Raw genomic sequence first — 20,688 nt, forward strand, 5'->3', positions numbered from 1 at the left:
TTTAGGTTGTTTTCCAGGTTCTTTCTATAACAAATAATGCTGCTATGAACATAGTTGAGCACATGTCCTTATGGCACAATTGAGCAATACCCAAAAGTGGTATTGCTGGGTCTTGAGGAAGGTTGTTTCCCAATTTCTGAGAAATCGCCACACTGGCATCCAAAGTGACTGTAACAGTGTGCACTCCCACCAGCAATGCAGCATCCTCTCCAGCATAAGTTATCATCAGTGTTTTTGATCTTGGCCATTCTTACGGGTGTAAGATGGAATCTCAGAGTTGTTTTGATTTGCATTTCTCTGATGGCTAAGGATGTTGTGTATTTCCTTAAGTATCTTTCAGTTAATTTAGAATCCTCTGTTGAGAGTTCTCTGTTTAGTTCTGTACCCCATTTTTTATTGGATTATTTGCAACCTTACCTTACCAAAAGCAATCTACAGATTCAATGCATTCAATTCATCACAGACCTCGAAAGAACAGTACTCAATTTCATATGGAAACGCAAAAAAAATAAAAATTAAAAACAACCAGGATGGCCAAAACAATCCTGCACAATAAAGGAACTTATGAAGGCATCACAATCCCTAACTTCAAACTCTACTTTAGAATACAGTACAGAAAACAGCCTGGTATTGGCATAAAAACAGACAAGAAGACCAATGGAACCAAATCGATGACCCAGATATTAATCCACACATTTATGAACACCTGATTTTTGACAAAGAAGCAAAAATTATCAAATGGAAAAAAGAAAACTTATTCAACAAATGATGCCAGCATGGTGTAGGAGGTCCTTCTGTATTTGTGTTGCTTTGATTGGTTAATAAAGAAACTGCTTTGGGCCTGGTGATAGGACAAAACTTAGGTAGATGGGAAGACAGAACTGAATTCTGGGAGGAAGAAAGAAGAGGGAGAGACCCGCCATGGAGCCACCATGTCAGACATGCTGAATCTTTCTCAGTAAGCCACGACCTCATGGTGATATACAGATTATTAGAAATGGGTTAAATCAAGATGTGAGAGTTCGCCAATAAGAGGCTAGAGATAATGGGCTAGGCAGTGATTTAATTAATACAATTTCTGTATGATTATTTTGGGTGTAAGCTAGTCGGGCAGCCGGGACAAACAAGGGACCCATCCTCAAACAATACCAGCATAACTGGATATCAACATGTAGAAGAATGAAAATAAATCCATATCTATCACCATGCACAAAACTCAAGTCCAAATGGATCAAAGACCTCAGCATCAAGCCAACCACACTGAACCTCATAGAAGAGAAAGTGGGAAATACACTTGAACACATTGGCACAGGGAACCACTTCCTAACTATAACCCCAGTAGCACAGACACTGAGAGAAACAATTAACATGTACCATCAGAAGGGAAGACTACCTTGGCTACCATGTCACTTCCCAGTCATGACTGATGGTGTCAGTGGAAGTGAAAGTGAACTTGATTTCCACTGCCCTTGCCTCCCTGGAAGTTGAAATAATGTCACATAGCCCAAAGCCCTAATTCCTCATTCTCTTTGTTAGACTTTCTGACATGACCAGGTCCCCATCCTGAAGCAGATGTGGGGGCTATCCATGAGCTAAGGTATTAATGCAAATGCTAGTATTCTCCCAGAATAATAGAGACAGTTGTCATTTGAAAGGGTTCAAGGCTGCCTCCCATAAACCAAAACCATAAAGGAGACAGAACTTCTGCTATACAACAGATTCTAAAACAGTTTCCTATTCGTCCTTCTTCTGACTGTCTTCAGTGTTTCGCATAAGCACGAATTACCTGTAATAATAAAAAGATAAATAAAGTGTTAAAAATATCAAATTCATCTATAAGCTTGAGACAGAACAGGGTTGTAAATAACAAGGAATTTTTAAAAGCCATGTCTGTCGTAGTGTATGGAAAATGTACTAAGGTAAAGGGGAAACAGCTCAGTAGGTGATGTGCTTCCTGCACAATATGAGAGCCTGAGTTCAGTTTCCAGCACTCCCCAAACAAGAACAAATAAGCAGCTAGGCTCAGAAGTGCACATCTGTAATCCTTGCCTCCCTGGGGAGGCAGGAACAAGAGGATCCTGGCAAACTGGTGGACTTCAGCTCCAGCAGGAGACACTATCTCAAAATATAAAGCGGAGCACAACTGAAGGAGACATCTGGTCAACCTCATGGCTGCCAAAGGTGCTGAGAGTGACAGCTGAGTGCCTAGCCCTAAAGAGGGCAATTACAGGAATCCCTGAAACCAAAGGAATGTAGCAGAGGAGGGAATGGAAAAAGTCTAAGAGAGGGAAGGTAGGGAAAGGGGTTGTGAAATGCCAACTTCCGGGCATGACACAGCCACAGCCATCAGAAATCACAGCAGCCAATGGTTGCTTGGACAAGGCTGCACAAGACAGGATCCATTAACAGCCAACCACAGATGGAGCAGGGGCTCATAGGGCCCTGCTCCTCCCTGATTAATTATTGACTACAGATGGATACTTGAGAGAGACAGCCATTGTCTTATGGCATCTATCCACTGGTGAGCCCACCAGGCTTCAATGGATGCTTCCAAACCTCTGGTGGAACAAAGGGCCCTGGTTAAACTCAAGGAGTCACAAAACAAAAAGTCACAAATGTGGGAAAGGGACTTTAGAGTGAGGAGATGATAGGGGGAGGAATAAAGGAGGTGTGGGTGACAGTAAACAGAATGTATTATATACGTATATGTCAAAGAGTGAATTCAATCAATAAAAAGAAGCAGGGAAGCATTAAGGGGGATTAAATAGGATAAAGCCAAATAAAACCCAAAGATTTCTTAATAAAGCTGTAGAAAACAAAAGAAAAAAACTGAAAAGCTGGGAGGGTGGGAATAATGCATTACTTAAAATGGAACACAGCTGCGAGTGTCTGAGAATTTCTGGAGACACAGGGGAGCAGAGGCAGATTAGAAAGACAACCACAGATTAGAGATGTTTCCTAGTGGTCAGGTCCCAATGTCTGCATGCATCACTTGAGACCTTTTGACCTTTGACCTGCCACTAATGGGGAAAGCAGAACTTTAAGGTTATTCTGCTTACTAGATAGTGTACTTCTGAATGCTCCCTTGGGACTTGGAAGCCAGGGGCTCCAGACACACAGACAATGTGAATGTCTAGGCACAGTGAAATTCAGAGGTAAAGACTTGCATCATGACCATTTCCGGGCTAAAGCCTTCAGCAGGCTCTGGTCTCAGACGAGGTGTTCACACAATCAAGTCACTCAGCACTGCCACTCTGAGACTTTGAAGCATCAGCAGCCTTTCTACTGGACATCTGAAAATTGCTGTGAGCTGTGTAGTGTAGAGAGGAGTGGCGAGCTGCGTTCCTGCCACTCAGCTCCCACACAGCTAGCTTAGCCCCAGAAATAACAACACACAAACTGTATTCTTTTAAACACTACTTGTCTCATTAGCTCTAGCCTCTTACTGGCTAATTCTCACATCTTGATTAACCCATTTCTAATAATCTGTGTAGCACCACGAGGTGGTGGCTCACCGGGAAGGATCTTAACCTGCGTCCATCTTGGAGAGGAGAGCTAGAGCATCTGCCTCACTTCCCTTCTTCCCAGCATTCTGTACTGTCTACTCCACCCACCTAAGGGCTGGCCTATCAAAGGCCAAGGCAGTTTCTTTATTAACCAATAAAATTAACACATTGACAGAAGACCCACCTACATCAGTGTAGAACCCAGTGGAGCCCAGAGGCCTCTCTATAGAATAATTGTCTACACTGTATCCTAAGAATCTCATGCAGTCAGAAATCAGGTAGCCTGCCCATAGACCTTCTCCTCTTTGTCTGTTCCCCCAGACACAATCCTTTGGTCTTGTCACTGGCTCTACAACAAATCACCAGCTGCAGCCTCCCTTCCCTGTGCCCACATTTTGGTGGATCCCACAGTCCATCCCCTCCAAACCTCCCTTTCCTTTGAATCACTGTATCCCAGCTCCCAACTCCAGCAGGCACATCCTGCTCAACCACAGGCCAAAACAGCAAGAAAACCAGGTAGACTGTCAGAGAATTTCTCCTCTCTCTCTCTCTCTCTCTCTCTCTCTCTCTCTCTCTCTCTCTGTCTCTCTCTCTCTGTCTCTCTCTCTGTCTCTCTCTCTCTGTCTCTCTCTCTCTCTCTCTCTCTCTCTCTCTCTCTCTCTCTCTCTCCCTAGACGCAATCCCTAAACCTTGTCCCTAACCCTGCAACATATCACTGGCTGCAGCCTCCCTTCCCCATGCCCACATCTCTGTGGATCCCACAAACCATCCCCTCCTAACCTCTCTCTCTCTCCCCGCTCATCACTGTATCCCATCCTCCAACACCAGCAGCACTCCCTGTGAACACACCAGCTGAGCAGGTCAGGGAAAAAGGCAACACAGTCATCAAACTCTCTGAAAATCTAGAGAGGAAACAGAAACCAAGGAACAAAACCCACCTGACAAAGACAAACCCAGAAATCAACACCTAGACAGATAAATCACCCATTACCCAGATACCTAGATGCCATCATAAGAACACAATAAATGATGTGCAGGCCACAGCAGTCAGGAGAACAGGTGAAGGTCATGACAACCATAAGAATACATAAGCTGCCCACCTTCCCACAGAACTCTCCCACATCCTCAGTGCTGGCCATGCCAATCAAAAGAACAGGTGCAGGCCATGCCAGCTAGAACAGATCAGAACACCATGAGAACAGACCCCCAATTTGGGCATTAGAGCTCCTACTTGACCAAAGATCATACCAGCTGCCAGAACTCTGTTGTAATAGGGAGAGGCGGGCTGCTTCCTGCCACCCGGCTGCCTGCATGGCTAGCTTTACCCGAAATAATTACACTGAAACTAAATTCTTTTAAACACTGCTTGGCCCATTAGTTCCAGCCTCTTATTGGCTAGCTCTTACATATTGATCTAACCCATTTCTAATATTCTGTGTAGCCCACAAGGTGGCATACCAGGGAAGATCTTAACCTGCGCCTGCCTGGAGCGGGAGAATCATGGCGACTCCCTGACTTGGCTTCTTTCTCCCAGAATTCTGTTCTGTTTACTCTGCCTACCTAATTTTCTGTCCTATTAAAGGGCTGAGGCTGGGCGGTGGTGGTGCACGCCTTTAATCCCAGCACTCGGGAGGCAGAGGCAGGCGGATCTCTGTGAGTTCGAGACCAGCCTGGTCTACAAGAGCTAGTTCCAGGACAGGCTCCAAAACCACAGAGAAACCCTGTCTCGAAAAACCAAATAAATAAATAAATAAATAAATAAATAAATAAAGGGCTGAGGCAGTCTCTTTATTTAACCAATGAAATTAACACAAAACAGAAGACTCTCTCCCATCAGAACTCCAATCCACAAAGACCAGAAGACCAAAGAGGAAACAGAAATCAAGGAACAAAACACCCATCCAACAAAGACAAACCCAGAAATCAGCACCTACACCTATAATCACTTCAAACCCAGATACCTAGACACCAGAGTAACAACACAATCAACAATAAGCCAGGGAAATATGTCCCCACTAGAACCCAGCTATCTTACTACAACAAGTTCTGAAAATTCCAACACAGCTGAGGCACAAGAAAAAGACCTTAAAACCAACCTACGAAGATAATACAGGTTCTTAAAAAGGAAATGAATAAATCCCTTAAAGAAAGCCAAGAAAGGACAAACAACTGAGGTTAAAAATATAAAAATATTCAAGACCTGAAAATGGAAATAGAAGCAATAAAGAAAATGCCAACAACAACAACCAAGTAACAGGAATTAACAACCATTGCTTATTAATATCTCTCAATATCAGTGGACTCAATTCCCCAATAAAAATTCACAGACCAAAAGAAGGATCCATCCTTCTGCTGCATACATTTTGCATGAAAGATGGAAATTACCTCAGAGTAAAGGGTTGGAAGAAGATTTTCTGAGAAAATGGACGTAAGAAACAAGCTGGCATAGCCATTCTAATATCTAGCAAAACAGACTTCAAACCAAACTAATCAAAAGAGACAGAGAAGAACACTTCGTGCTCATCAAAGGAAAAATCAACCAAACTGAAGATTCAATTCTTTACATCTATGTCCCAACTGCAAGGGCACCCACATTTGTAAAAAGAAACATTTTAAAGCTTAAGTCACACATCAACCCTCACACATTAATAGTAGGGGATTTTAATATCCACTCTCACCAATGGGCAAAAACTAAACAGAGAAATATTGGAGCTAAAAGACATTATGAACCAAATGGACCTAACTACAGAACATTTCAGCCAAACACAAAAGAATATGCCTTCTTCTTAGCACCGCACAGATCTTTCTCAAAAATTGACCACATACTCAGTCATAAATCAAGTCTCAACAGGTACAAGAAAATTAAAATAACACCCTATCAGACCTATCAGACCACGGTGGATTAAAGGCGAATTTCTAAAACAACAGAATGCCTACAAACTCCTGGAAACTGAACAACTCTCTACTGAGTGAGTACTGGGTCAAGGCAGGAATAAGGAAATTAAAGATGTCCTAGAATTCAATGAAAATGAATGCACAGCATACCCAAATTTATGAGACACAATGAAAGCAGTGCTAAGAGGAAAAGCCATAGCACTAAGTGCCTTCATAAAGAAACTGCAGCGATCCCTTACTAGCAACTTAATAGCTCACCTAAAAGTGCTAGAACAAAAAGAAGAAGCTCATCCAAAAGGAGTAGACAGCAGAAAATAATCAAACTGAGGCTGAAATAAATAATAAAAAAGAGATAACAACACAAAGAATCAATGAAACAAAGCTGGTTATTTGGGGAAATCAACGAGATATACAAACCTTATTGAAACTAACTAACAGGCAAAGAGAGACTATCCAAATTAACAAAATCAGAAATGAAAAGGGGAACATAACAGCAGACACTGAGGAAATCCAAAGAATCATTAGGTCATACTTTAAAAACCTGTATTCCAGAAAACTGGAAACTCTAAATTAAACTGACAATTATTTTGATATATACCACTTGCCAAAGTTAAATCAAGAACAGATAAACAATTTAGAGAGGCCTATAACCCCTTAGGAAATAGAAAGTCATTAAAAGTTTCTCAACAATAACAAATCCCAGGGCCAGATGGTTTCAGTGCAGAATTCTACCGGACTTTCAAAGAAGAATTAATACCAATACTCCTCAAATTGTTCCAGAAAGTAGAATCAGAAATAATATTGCCAAATTCATATTATGAGTCACCCTTATACCCAAACCACACAAAGAATTAACAAAGAAAGAGATTAAATAAGTTTCCTCATGAACATAGATGCAAAAATACCCAATAAAATATTTGCTAACAGATTCCAAGAACACACCAAAAAAAAAAAAAGGATCATCCATCATGAACAAATAGGCATCATACCAGAGATACAGAAATGGTTCAACATATGATAATCAGTCGATGTAACATACCATATGAATAAACTGAAATAAAAAACACATGATTATCTTATTGGATGCTGAAAATAACCTTTGAAAAAATTCAACATCTCTTCATCATAAAAGTCTGGGAGAAATCAGGAATACAAAGGACATACAAATTTACAGCAAGCCTATGGCCAATCTCAACTGGAGAGAGACTCAAAGCAGTTCCGCTAAAATCAAGAACAAGACAAGATTTTCACCAACTCCACAACTGACATAGGCCTAATTTCCAAAATACATAAAGAACATAAGAAACTAGACATCAACAAACCAAATAACCCAATTTTTAAAATGGGGTACAGATCTAAACAGAATTCTCAACAGAGGAATCTCAAATGGCTGAGAAGCTTGTAAGGAAATGCTCAACATCCTTTGCCTCAGGGAAATGCCCATCAAAACAACTCTGAGATTCCATCTTACACCTGTCAGAATGGCTAAGATCAAAACCACAAATGACAGTTAATGCTGGCAAGGATGTGGGGCTAGAGAACATTCTCCATTGCTGGTGGAAGTGCAAACTTGTACAGTCACTATGGAAATTGGAACTGTTCCTCAGAAAATGGGGAATAGATCTTCAAGACTCAGCTATACCAATCTTAGGCATATACCCAAAGGATGCTCCATCCTACTACAAGGGCACTTGCTCAACCATGTTCACTGCAGCTTTATTCATAATATTCAGAAACTAGAACCAACCTAGATGCCCCTCAACCAAAGAACAGATAAATAAAATGCAGTATTTTACACAATTGAATATTACTTAGATCTTTAAAAAATGACATCATGAAATTTGCAGGCAAATGGATGGAACTAGGAAAAATCATCCTGAGTGAGATAAACCAGAATATAGGGTAAGGGGCTAGCAGGGGAGGGATGACATTCTGTAGGGAGGGAAAATAGAATAGATAGTTATAGGTATATCAGGAAGAACTGGAACAGAGAGGGCAGAAGGGGAACAGAGGTGTAATATATAAAAGGACAGCTAAAACTAGGGCTATTTGAAGAATTGCATGAAAGCCTAATACAGTAGAAGCTGCCTAAGTTCTATACATATATAGATAATCTAAATGAGATCACTAAATAATGGGAGAGATCGAGCCCCAACTGGACATCTCTAGTCACCAAACAAAGCTTCCAGTACCAGCAATTGGTTACATCTAATAAAGTTCTTGGCCAAGGGAGTCCCATGGTAACCTCCAAACAACCCAGGCTATTGCCAAGCTTATTGGCTGCTCTCCACAAACTGAGAGTAAGGCCATGTTGCTGAAGACAATACCTACACAACTCACTGAACACACAGAAGTTGCTCTGGTACCTATCTAGAGCCTTCACCACTGCTGACTGGTGTTCATGTTATGGGACAATACTTTGCACCATATCAAAGGGGAAAGGTAAGCATCAACCCAGTTACAGACACTTTAATCTATAATGGTGATCCACCTGTAAGATGCACTAGTGCAATAGTGGTACAGTAATGAGGACATAACCAACCAATATCAGATTTGACTTAAGGTCCATTCCATGAGATGGAACACATACCTAATGTTGCTTGGGTGATCAAGAACCCGAGACTAAATAGGCCAAAAACCTAGTAGAAAACCAAATACTACTGTTCTGCTAAAGAAACATGGCAATAAAGTGATTCCTGTACAAGATGGGAACACAGAGACCCACAGTCATAAATGACACAGAGAGCAGGAGACCTTAGACGTTCAGCCCAAAAAGGGAGGGATGTCTCCATCAAATCCCTCTCCTCAGGAATAAGGGAACTCTGAGGAAGAAGAGGCAGAAAGAGTGTAAGAACCAGGGGTGGATGGAGAATACTAAGGAATCGAGGCCTTATCAAGGCATAATGGTGCACGCCTTTAATCCCAGCACTCCGGAGGCACAGGCAGGTAGATCTCTGTGAGTTTGAAGCCAGACTATTCTACAAAGCAAGTTCCAGGACATTCAGTGCTGTTAACAGAGATAAAGTCTGTCTCTATTAAAAAAAAAGAAGAAGAAGAGAAAGAAAAAAGAAAACATTGAGACCTTCTACACACAACAGGGATGGCACACATATGAACTCACAGAGACTGTGGCAGCATGCATAGGGCCTGCATGGATCTTCACCAGATGGGGTCCAAGAGTTGAAAGGAGAAGTGGACACACACACACACACACACACACACACACACCAATAATCCAGAAGCTATATCCAACTGATACCCAGTTGCAAATGAAAAATTAGTTTTCTACAATGGCATCTACCAAAAAAAATCAAACCACTCTTCAGGGTAACCCCATGCCCAACAGTAGATGGCCAAAACAAAACAAACTCAACAGGATCTTTGGAAGCCTTTTCTCTTATTATGTTGTCAGAACATTTTTGTTTTGTTTATGTTTCTTTTGTTTTTGTTTTGTTTTTCAACTGTGTGTATGCGCGCACACACATGTGTGCATGCATGTGTATGCATGTTTATGTATAATGGCTTCTGGCTTGGAGATTTTATAGGATTTCTGAGTATACAAATTTGTATGTCTCTGTATCTGTATGCATTTCTTGGCATTTTTCTTTGTCTCCTTTCCTTGTTTGATTGTTTGTTCCTATTCCAATTTGTTCATTTTTATTTATCTTAGTTTATCCTACCATTATTCCTTAGATGCCTGTTTGTTTTCTAACAAGAGACAGAAAGGGTGTGAGTCTGGGTGGGAAGGGATATGGAAAGGTACTGGAAGGAGTAGGGGAGGGAGAAAACCATAAATGATATGTGTAGCATATTTTGATTATATATTATATACATATATGTATTATATAATATATAATATTGTATAAAAATCTAATTTCAATAAAAGAAAAAAGGACAAAAATAAAATGACTACTACAGAAACATCCTAAAATGTGTGTATGTGTGTGTTGATAGACAGATAGATACGTAGATAGGTAGACAATAGATAGACAATGGAGTTACCCTCCCAAAAGGAGATAATACCCTAACTAGACAGACATTGCTTGCTAGCAAATAAAACCTCACTGCACAAAAGGGTTGCCCTTGAGCTGTGGGTCACTGGGGTCCCATAGACTCCCAAGAATTACAAGATATCTCCAGTACTGTTTGTCATCTTTCAGAGCTTGACAGTAAGCCCTATTGCTGAAGACAACACATAATTGAGTCACAAAATATGAAAAAAATCAAGATAGTACTTACCTGGAAGCTTCATACCTATTTGCTTTTATGGTGTTGGTATGTGCTATGCATACTATGGGACGAAAAAGTAATCATTATTCTCACCCAACAGTGAACCATGCAGACTGCAACAACCAATCTGACACTATATATGCCCACTGTGCAACAGTGGCATGAATGTTATAGAAGGCCGGGCGGTGGTGGCGCACGCCTTTAATCCCAGCACTCGGGAGGCAGAGGCAGGCGGATCTCTGTGAGTTCGAGACCAGCCTGGTCTACAAAAGCTAGTTCCAGGACAGGCTCCAAAACCACAGAGAAACCCTGTCTCGGAAAAAAAAAAAACATGAATGTTATAGAAGCAACCAACCACTTTCTGTTTGGATCTAAGGCCCACTGCATAAGATGGAACACATACCAGGCTAAGAACATATAATGATATTGGTCATAGACTATATAGGAGAACCTAATACTGCTATTCTGCTAAATGGACATAGTACTAAAATGACACCTGATTATTTACCTATACATTGGAGTACCTCTCAACACTCATCAAAGAACTTTTCATTGCATAAAATAGCAATTGACACAGCTATTGACCCTCAAATGGTCAATTGCAGAGAATAAGAGACTTGTTCTCAGTCCTAAATTGAACATACATATCACACCCACCCCTGAGAGTCTCATGGATCTTCACGGGAGAGGGGCAGGAAGAAATTAAGAGCCAGAGGTGATAGATAACATCAAAGGAATCATTTTCAGGACATTCAAGTTGTATGTGTGAATTCACAGCAATTGCGGCAACATGCTCAAGACCTGCACAAGCTTATGTCAAACAAACTCCCAACATAGAGTGAGGAAGATGGGAAGAAACCCCTAACTAGCTGAGGGACTATTGGAAATTGATAGCCCCTGGAAAAGGAAGAGTCAGTTTTCTTTCATGATATGACCCCTGGTAGGTCAAGCTGCACCCAAGACTAGTTGGACAACACAAACTGAACTCACTGTGGGGAGGGAGAAGAAAACTCTAAGCTGTGTGGGAAGAGAGAAAACAGTAGAAAAAGGGAAGGTATGTGAGGATTTGGGGGAATTGAATACATTCAAAATAGAGTCTATAAAATACTCAAAGAATAACAAAAATATTGTTGTGGTGGCTTGAATAAAATGGCCCCCATAAGCTCATCAGAAAATGCTTGGTCATCAGAGAGCAGCACTATTTGAAAGGATTAGAAGGATCAGGAGGTTTGGCCTGTTGAAGGAAGTTTATAACTAGGGGTGGGCTTTGAGATGTCAAAAGTCCATGCCAGGCCCAGAGTTGTTCTCTCTCTCTCTCTCTCTCTCTCTCTCTCTCTCTCTCTCTCTCTCTCTGCAAATCTGAATGTAACAACTCTCAGTGACTTCTTGAGTACCATGCCTGCAACTACTTAACTCAACTGAGGCATAGTAGGACCATTCAGAGCATATCCTCTCCACAATATACTTAAGTTAGAAATAAAACAAAATGATACTTAGCCATGCTTCATAGGCATAACATTCTTAAATATGTTTCTAAATATATTATGGGTCAAAGAAGAAAAGATAGGGAAATATTTTGTACTATATTACAAAGAAAGTGGTGCTATATATCAAAACTTGACTACAATATAAAACAACTCTTAGGAGGAAATGTATCTCATTTCAAATGTGAATATCAAAAAGAACAACTAAAATTAACATTTTCTTTCTCTTTATTCTTCTGCTTAAGTCTATAACAGATCATTTCATTATAGTATTATTTAATGTGTAAACTATATTGTTATACATAAAAAATAAAGTATGTTTTCTTAAAATAAAAAAGATAAATAAAAATTAACATTCTGTTCATCTGTCTCCAAAGCTTAAAAGAACAGCAAAATAAGTTTCCTCCCTTCTCCAAAAGGAAATAATAAAAACGAGAGCAGAAACTAATGAAATAGCAGACAAGCACAGAATAGCCAACTCCACCCCTAAAAGAAAATAGTTGGTCTTGGAAAAACTAATGACAGAACTTACAAACCTCAAGCAAGAAGAGGCCAGCAAAATAATGAATGTCACAAAAGAAAATGAGGTCCCACTTACAAATCCTGTCCAAGGAAGATGATAAGAAAATGTCATAAATAAGTGTTATGTCAATGACCATGAAACTGGGTCACAAGACTTTTCAAAAAGTCAAATATTAACTTAAAATATTCTAACAAAGAAAATTCTGAATCTCCAAGTTCCCCAGTGATTTAGGAAATGCTCAAATGACTCTAGCCTTACACTAACTCTTGAGGCGTAAATAAAAAATAAAAAGATCATGCATTCACTAACATATTTGACAGATCTGGGGCAACTGTAATGAAGCCCAGCCAGGCAAACCCCTGCCCACTGCCATGGCAGTAAGATATGTTGGCATCGTGATATTATTTGTGATGAGATATTGATACTCAAATCAGAAGCAACAAAAAGAATCCTTTAACTCACTCTACCATAGGAAACATCACACATATACACGGAAAAAGTATCTTCAAAACACTTGGCCATTAAACACACAAGCCAGGCTTGGGGACACATATCTTTAGTCCTAGCACTTGAGAGACAGAGGCAAGGATACCTCTGTGAGTTCAAGACCAGCCTGGTCTTCAGAGTAAGTTTCAAGAAAGCAAAAAGAAAAAAAAAAGTCAAAAAAGTAAAGAGTCCTAAGCAAGGAAAATCAGCACAGATGGGTAAATAGGAGACACAGAGCTAAATACAGCACAGAAACTGTGACCCAGTAGGGTCTCGGTGCTCTGGAAAATCTGGTCAAATCTGAATGGCGTCATTTCAACACTGAAAGTTTTTCTTGGTAAAATGGTGAGCCAGGTGTGATAGCACACGCCTGTAACACTAGCACTGGTGAGGCAGCAGCAGATGGAGCTCTAGGAGTTCAAGACCATTTGTCTGCACAGTTCCAGATTAGCTGGGCACATGGAGAAACCTTGACTCAGAATGAAAATAAGGCAACCGAAAGGTAAGTCCATGGACACGAAATCTTAAACACTAGCAAACTTAACTCAGCTGTATGCAAAGACTAAGAAGAAAGAAGGCATATAACTAAAAGTTGGGGGGGGGCGAACATAATAAGAAAGAGTAGGACAAACAGTTGGCGTTGGACAGACAGCTCAGCAGCTACGAGCCCTGGCTGTTCTTTCTGAGGACCTGGTTCAATTCCCAGCCCCACAAATGGCTGCTCACACTATGACAAACTCCAGTTCTCGGAGTTAGACACCCTCTTTTGGCACCAGGCATGAACATGGTGAACATGCATACATATAAGCAAGACACTCTACATAGAAAATTTTAAAATAATTTTTGTGTGTATGGGTATAACATGTTCTGTAATATGAGGGCCTGCTTGTGGGGGTTTCTTTCCTGCCCTATTTCCACAGCCATTAAGCCCCAAAGAATCACACAGAGAGTCTACATTAGATATAAACTGATTGGCCCATTAGCTCAGGCTTCTTATCAACTCTTGTAACTTATATTAACCCATTATTCTTATCTATGTCAGCTACATGACTCAGTACCTTTTTCAGTGATCACATCCTGCTTCTTGCTCCTTCCATGTCTGGGGACGGGAGTGGGGGGGCTTCCTCCTTCCTATAATTCCCCTGTTCTCATCACCCTGCCTCGACTTCCTGTCTGGTTGGCCCATCTATACTTCCTGCCTGGCCAATCAGCGTTTATTAAAACATGATTGACAGACGACAGACAATTCTCCCGCACCATATGGGTACTTCGCCTGCATGTGTGTCTGCATACCATATGTGTTCATGGTGCTGACAGAAGCCAGAAGAGGATGTTGGAACTCCCAGAATTGGATTGTTCTTCTGGAAGGGCTCCTAACCACTAAGCAATCTCTCCAGTCCTTAAAATAGTGTTTCAAAAGTGAATGCAATGAGACCTGAATTGAATGACTATCTAGGCCATAGTATTGATTAACCTATAGAACAGGACATAGTCTCAGCACTAACAAACTAAAGTGGAGCCCAATGACCATCTTAGCAGATGCAGCCATAAGCAACTGACTTCATATGTCTGTCTCTAATAGACCCATAGAAAACAACTCAAATCTATTGAATTATACACTAGGAATGGTGGATATTGTAGTATGTGAATGTATTAATTACTTTCCCATTGCTGTGATAAGACACCATGACCAAAGCAGTTTATAAAAGAAATTATTAGGGGCTTACAGTTTCAGAGGGCCAAATCCATGAGCACAACAGCATGGCAGCAGGCAAGCAGACGTGGTACTGAAGCAGTGGCTGGAAGCTCACATCTTCATCCACAAGCACAAGGCAGAGAGAGATAACTGAGAATGGTACAGACTTTTGAAACCTACCCTAGCTGTCACACCTCTTAATTTTTTCCGAACAGTTCCACCAACTAGAGAGCATAGGTATTGAAATATATGAACCTATGGGAGCCATTGCCATTCAAACCACCACAGTAAATTAAAATGGCTAACATCAATTAGCAGACAAGTCGACTTTTATGTGTGCCTTTGAATTTGTGGGTAAACATGGTCCTGGAGGTGACCTCAGCATAAACAGCGCCTTTTGTGCCAAAATTGTAACAGAAACGGAGACCGAAAGTTCTCTGTCTGCCTTAGAGAGGCTCTGAAGGGGCTGATAGAATGAACATGCATTTAAAAAGGGATTGGCTAGACTGGCTCTCAGGATGCAGTCCCAGTTGTTCCACAATGGCTGTCTCAGACTTGAGAGGCTGAGAAGCTGGTTTGGTTCCATTCAGGAGGCTGGATGTCTCCGGAGTCCAGTCTGGTGCTGGAGTCCAGATGACTCTTGCAAAGCTCCTTATCTTTAGTCTAGGCTGGAATCTCAAAGAAGTTGGTTCTAAAGACAGCAAAGGAATGCCTCAGTAAGAAAACAGGTGGACGTGAGAATGAGGGAAAATAGGTGAAAGGAACGTCTCCTCCTTCCATGTCCTTTGATCGGGGCTCCCACCAAAAGCTGAAGCACAGATTAGGTTGTCTTCCTGCTTCAAATAATCTAATTAAGAAAATCTCCCATGAACGTACCCATCCCTGTGCAGTCAAGTTGACAACCAGAATTAGCTACCACAGTGTAACCACAATGCTTCATAAACATCAGTGACCCATCTGGGCTTCCACGTGGGCATCACTGTGCTTCCACGCATGCAAGGGGGACTGTAAGGGTAAGAGGAAGGTCGGCTCCAGGTAAGATGAGCAAACACACCCTGCCCTTTCTCCCACACCAAAAGCACCAACAAATCAGTGGGAAATGAATGGGGCAAAGCTTAGAGAAGACTTACAAGAAAATGGTATGAGGTGAACAAAAACAAAAATGGGCCAGAATTCTATTTTTTTTTAAAGATTTATTTATTTATTATGTATAGAGTGTTCTGCCTGTGTGCATACCTGCACCCCAGAAGAGGGCACCAGATCTCATTACAGATGGTTGTGAGCCACCATGTGGTTGCTGGGAATTGAACTCAGAACCTCTGGAAGAACAGTCAATGTTCTTAACCTCTGAACCATCTCTCCAGCCCCTAGGCCAGAATTCTAAATCCCACCAAACTAATGGCGAATGTCTCAGTTTTCCTATGCTATTTCCTGAACCAGGACCAAGTCATTCCAAAACCTAGAGTTAAACCCTGGCACACTAGAGTTCTCAGATTAATGCTCTGGTTCTGAGTGTTCTTGTGTGCCTCAGTATTCACTCATCTCCACAGTAGCAAGGCAAACACAGCAGTGATAGTGCCTAGAATGATTGACACCTAAACCTGAGTCTATTGACCTGTACCCTGTAGCCAGAAGAGAGGCGGTCCAAAGAGCTGGGGAAACTGCTTGGTCTCACACACACACACACCCAGGGGAAGGGGAACTGGCACAGGCATGAGATGTGGGCAGTGAACTAACCCCAGGGTTTAAAAGAAAAATTCATTGATACATTGATATCTATGACCTTCTCGTCTTATTCTCTCCAGGACTTGTATCATGGTGGTGTGTCAGATTTGTCAATGGCTTTCTACGCATCTACCGAAATGATCATATGATCCTTATCTCTTAAGTTTCTTTATATGACCTGTCACATATATAGACTTATGTGTGCTGAACCACCCCTGCATCTGCAGGACAAAGCCAACGTGCTCTTTTTGGTACATGCCTGAGTTTGGCTTGCAGCTATTTTATCGAGGATTTTTGAACCTATGTTCAACAGAACAGTCTGTTTTTTCTGCTGTGTTTTATAAAGAGTTGGGGAGTTGAAGATCTGTTTTATGCCTGTGACCTGGGATTCCTCTTCTATGCCTATAATCTGACGTTTTGTTATTTTTCAATAGTCCAATAGTTCCTACATGGCCCTTTCATATGCTTTTCATTTGTTAAAAATTCTTTGCGTGGGTTGTCTAATTCCTCTACTTTATCTTCAAGTTCTGAAGTTCTGTCTTCTACTCGGTCCATTCTACTTGTAAGGCTTTGCCCTGAGTCTTCTAAATGAGTTTTTGAGTTTTTTTTTAATTCCATCTTTATGACAACTTGAGTTCTCACCAATATTTCTATCTCTCTATTATATTTTGTTTTCAAATCCTGGATTGTTCTCATCATTTCATTTAGTTTTATATTTGTCTTTTCTTGGACATCATTCTGGCATTTATTGTATCCCCATTGGGTTTGTCTGTGTCTTCTTAGGATTTCATTAATTCTTTGATCAAGTTTATGATTGTTCCTATAAATTCTATGTCCTGCGGTTCATCTAGGTAATTCTCATCAGAAAACAGACTAATGGGTTTAGGGCAGGGGGTGCATGCTGTTTGGTTTTTAATACTATTTGCATTTTTACAATGTGACTTGGGCATGTAGACTTTGTTCTTTGTTTGTGTGTCTGAGGTAAAACGCTATCCCGCCTCTTGCTTAGACACCAGGCAAGAAGCTTCACACCAAGAGGTAGGCCTGGGAACATGAAGATGGTACAGACAGGATTTGTTTTGTGGGGACTCACTAGGAAAAGCCAACGTGGACGAGGTTTGCATCAGGAGCTAGGACTGGGAGCATGGAGATGGTATGGGTAGGCCTGGTTCTAGGCAGGATCACTGGGAATGGGGGGTGGGTCCTAGTAAGTTCTTTCTAATAATAACCTTGAATGGAACTCTGTTCAACTGATCACTAAAACGATGCAGACTAGCCAGCAGAACTAAGAAACAAGAAGTATGCTGGGCAGATGGCTGAGCAGGCAAAGGTGCCTACCCCAAACCTTATGGCCTGAGCTCAAGCCTCAGACTCCACAGGATGCAAGGAAAGAACAGACTCCAGCAAGCTGACCTCTGACCTCCACACCTATATCACAGCATCCGGGCACACACTAGAGAAATAAATAGAAAACAGGGCTTTTCAAAGAAACAAGAACCAACTCCCTGTTGTCTCCAAGAAACAACTTAGCAAGGAAAGATGCCCAAAAACTGGGTGTCTAAAAATGGAAATCAAATTGGTAAGCAAATGGAAGCTGTAAACAAGCAGGCATAGCTCTTCTTGTGGCGGATAAAGTAGATGTCAAACTAGAGCGGATCAGGAGATAAAGAAGACCCACTACATATTAATAATGGAGTAATGGGATAAAGAGTATAACGATTATAGAAATATTTATGCAGAGTATCAAAGCTCCCGACTTCATAAAACATGTACTACAAGGCATGAAAGATCATACAGTTCCTGACACAATTGAAGTGGGAAATGTCAATGTTCTGCTCATATGTAGATGCTTCTTCCAAATCTAAAGTCGGCAGAAAAACTTCAGAGCTAATTTTATATCACAAATCAACTGGATTTACAGGAGATTTTATCTGACAAACAGGGGATACACATTCTTCTCAACAGTGTATGAAATCTTCTCTAAAGCTAACCCCATTATAGGCCACATTAAAAGCCTTAAAAATACAGAGAGAGAGAGAGAGAGAGAGAGAGAGAGAGAGAGAGAGACCGAGACCCATTAGGTCACAGTGGAATAAAGGTAGAAAGGTAGAAATCAACAGCAAGGGGAACTTCAGAAATGCCACGTGAACGTCACACAAGTCAAAATGTGTCAAACTGCACACTTGGATCCTGTCATCTATGTTGTTTATCTTTTAGAAGAAAAAAAATCTATTTATCTACTAACCAATGAGACGAAGGGTGGACTGTGGAATTTGAGATGTGTGTTCTAGGAAGCCCAGCAAAAAGAAAGGGAGAGGGAGAGAAGGAATGAGAGGGAGATAGGTGAGAGAGAGGGGAGACAGAGAGACAGAGGAAACACAGGCCCCCGAAGCTCCCGAGGAGGAATTGGTGCTAGGGGCAACCAAATGGATGAAAAGCGCTCTCCGGTTGTCTTTTCTTCTAGATTCATTGGCCAAGGAAAGAACCTGTTATATTCAGGTCAATGTGAAGACCACATGCATCGTGCCAGCAGGCTGGAAACATCAAGTGCAGTAGGTTATCCTGTGGAACAAGGAGACAAGGCATCTGGGCTGCAAGCTGGCACCCACTGGAGTACAAAACTTCACATTTAAGATTTGCTCAGGTGACTAGGCAAACACAGAAATAAGCTCTGACTTCCCATCCACAGGATCTAAGAGTTGTTCCTTCCATCTACACCACGAATCTACTTCACCCTATACTCAAGGTTTGCAGTCTGCTTCATGTCAGAACCAGCAAGGAAGAATGAGCTAGCAGTACCTTCGTGTGTATTCTGCACCATTTCCCAGCCTTTCTTACTATTCCTGGCATTGTGAGCTTGGTTAGCAGTGAGACATGAAGCCGAAAGGAACTGCCTTTACCTAATGGAAGGAGACAGCTGTCCCCAGGATAGGATAGTGGGCACTGTGTGGATGTCGGAGTAGAAGCTGCACTGCTGGGGAGAAAACACAACATCCAGGACATTACTGTACTAAATAGAAGCATCCTGCCAGAGAGGGAATTCTCAGAAGTGCTGTGTTTTCTGCAGAACATGGCTCAGCCTTCTCTCCAGCAGCCGGCCATCTACCTCCAAATTGTCACACCAGACAGCACTGCCTCCGAGGAACCCCAGCTCCCAGGATCTGCAGTCCAATGCCATCTTCTCCCTCCCACTCGTTGCAGCCACCTTCGCTCCCACGCTTCAGACTTCCACTTACTCCAAAGTACACTTGCCAAGGCCAGTACTGCCTCTTCCCAACCCACCCCATCTTTTCCGGACAGAGCAACTCTCTGAGCGGGGGTTCTCAACCTTCCTAATGCTGAGACCCCTTTATACAATCCCTCACGTGTGGTGACCCCCAACCAGAAAATTATTTTTGTTGCTACTTCATAACTGTAATTTTGCTACTGTTGTGAATCATAACCTAAATATTTGTATTTTCCAGTGGTCTGAGATGAGCCCTGTGAAAGGATGGCTTGACCTCCAAAGGGGTCGAGATCCACAGTTGACAGCCACTACTGTCCTGGGAAAATACTTCCTATTCTCCCTCTGCTGGCCTTGCAGTTCTGTGAGGCTCAAATGCCACCACCCCTCTGAAGCTTGTCCTGGCCACCTAAACAGGTCTGTCCTTCAACTGTTGGGATATTACACTTGTGAGGCCCTCTGCTCGCTCTGTGGCCATGCTACCCATGAGCCTTTGGTCTCCACTGATTTCCCCTGGACTGCCTGTGGATCTTTGTGGCTCGTACAAGCTTCAGTGGGACTCTTTGGGTAAGTCACCTGCAACACTATCAATGGCAATGATTTTTGGTAGTTAATGGTCCCTTAAAAGTTTGGAAGATGTAACTCTGGGAGACTCACCCAGAAGCTGACCTGAGGGAGGAAAAATTAGGCTCTTTGTCTCCACCCACCTACCCTGGGTGCAATTCTCAAGTTTTAGGGTGAGTAACACTGAGTCCTAGAAATTAGGTCTCCAACATTCCCTGCCCTTAGGAGTCTGGCCCTTCCACCAAGAGACTAGTAGAGAACAGTAAAGATGACAGCCACATTTCTGGGGACATCTGGAGCCAGTGCCTGTTGCCTACAATGCTAAGGACTTGAGGTTCTCTGCTTGCTTGGTGTGA

Source organism: Microtus oregoni, unplaced genomic scaffold (genome assembly GCF_018167655.1).
Source record: "Microtus oregoni isolate MIOR12 unplaced genomic scaffold, Mior012 000019F_ref0000042, whole genome shotgun sequence".
NCBI lineage: Eukaryota > Metazoa > Chordata > Mammalia > Rodentia > Cricetidae > Microtus > Microtus oregoni.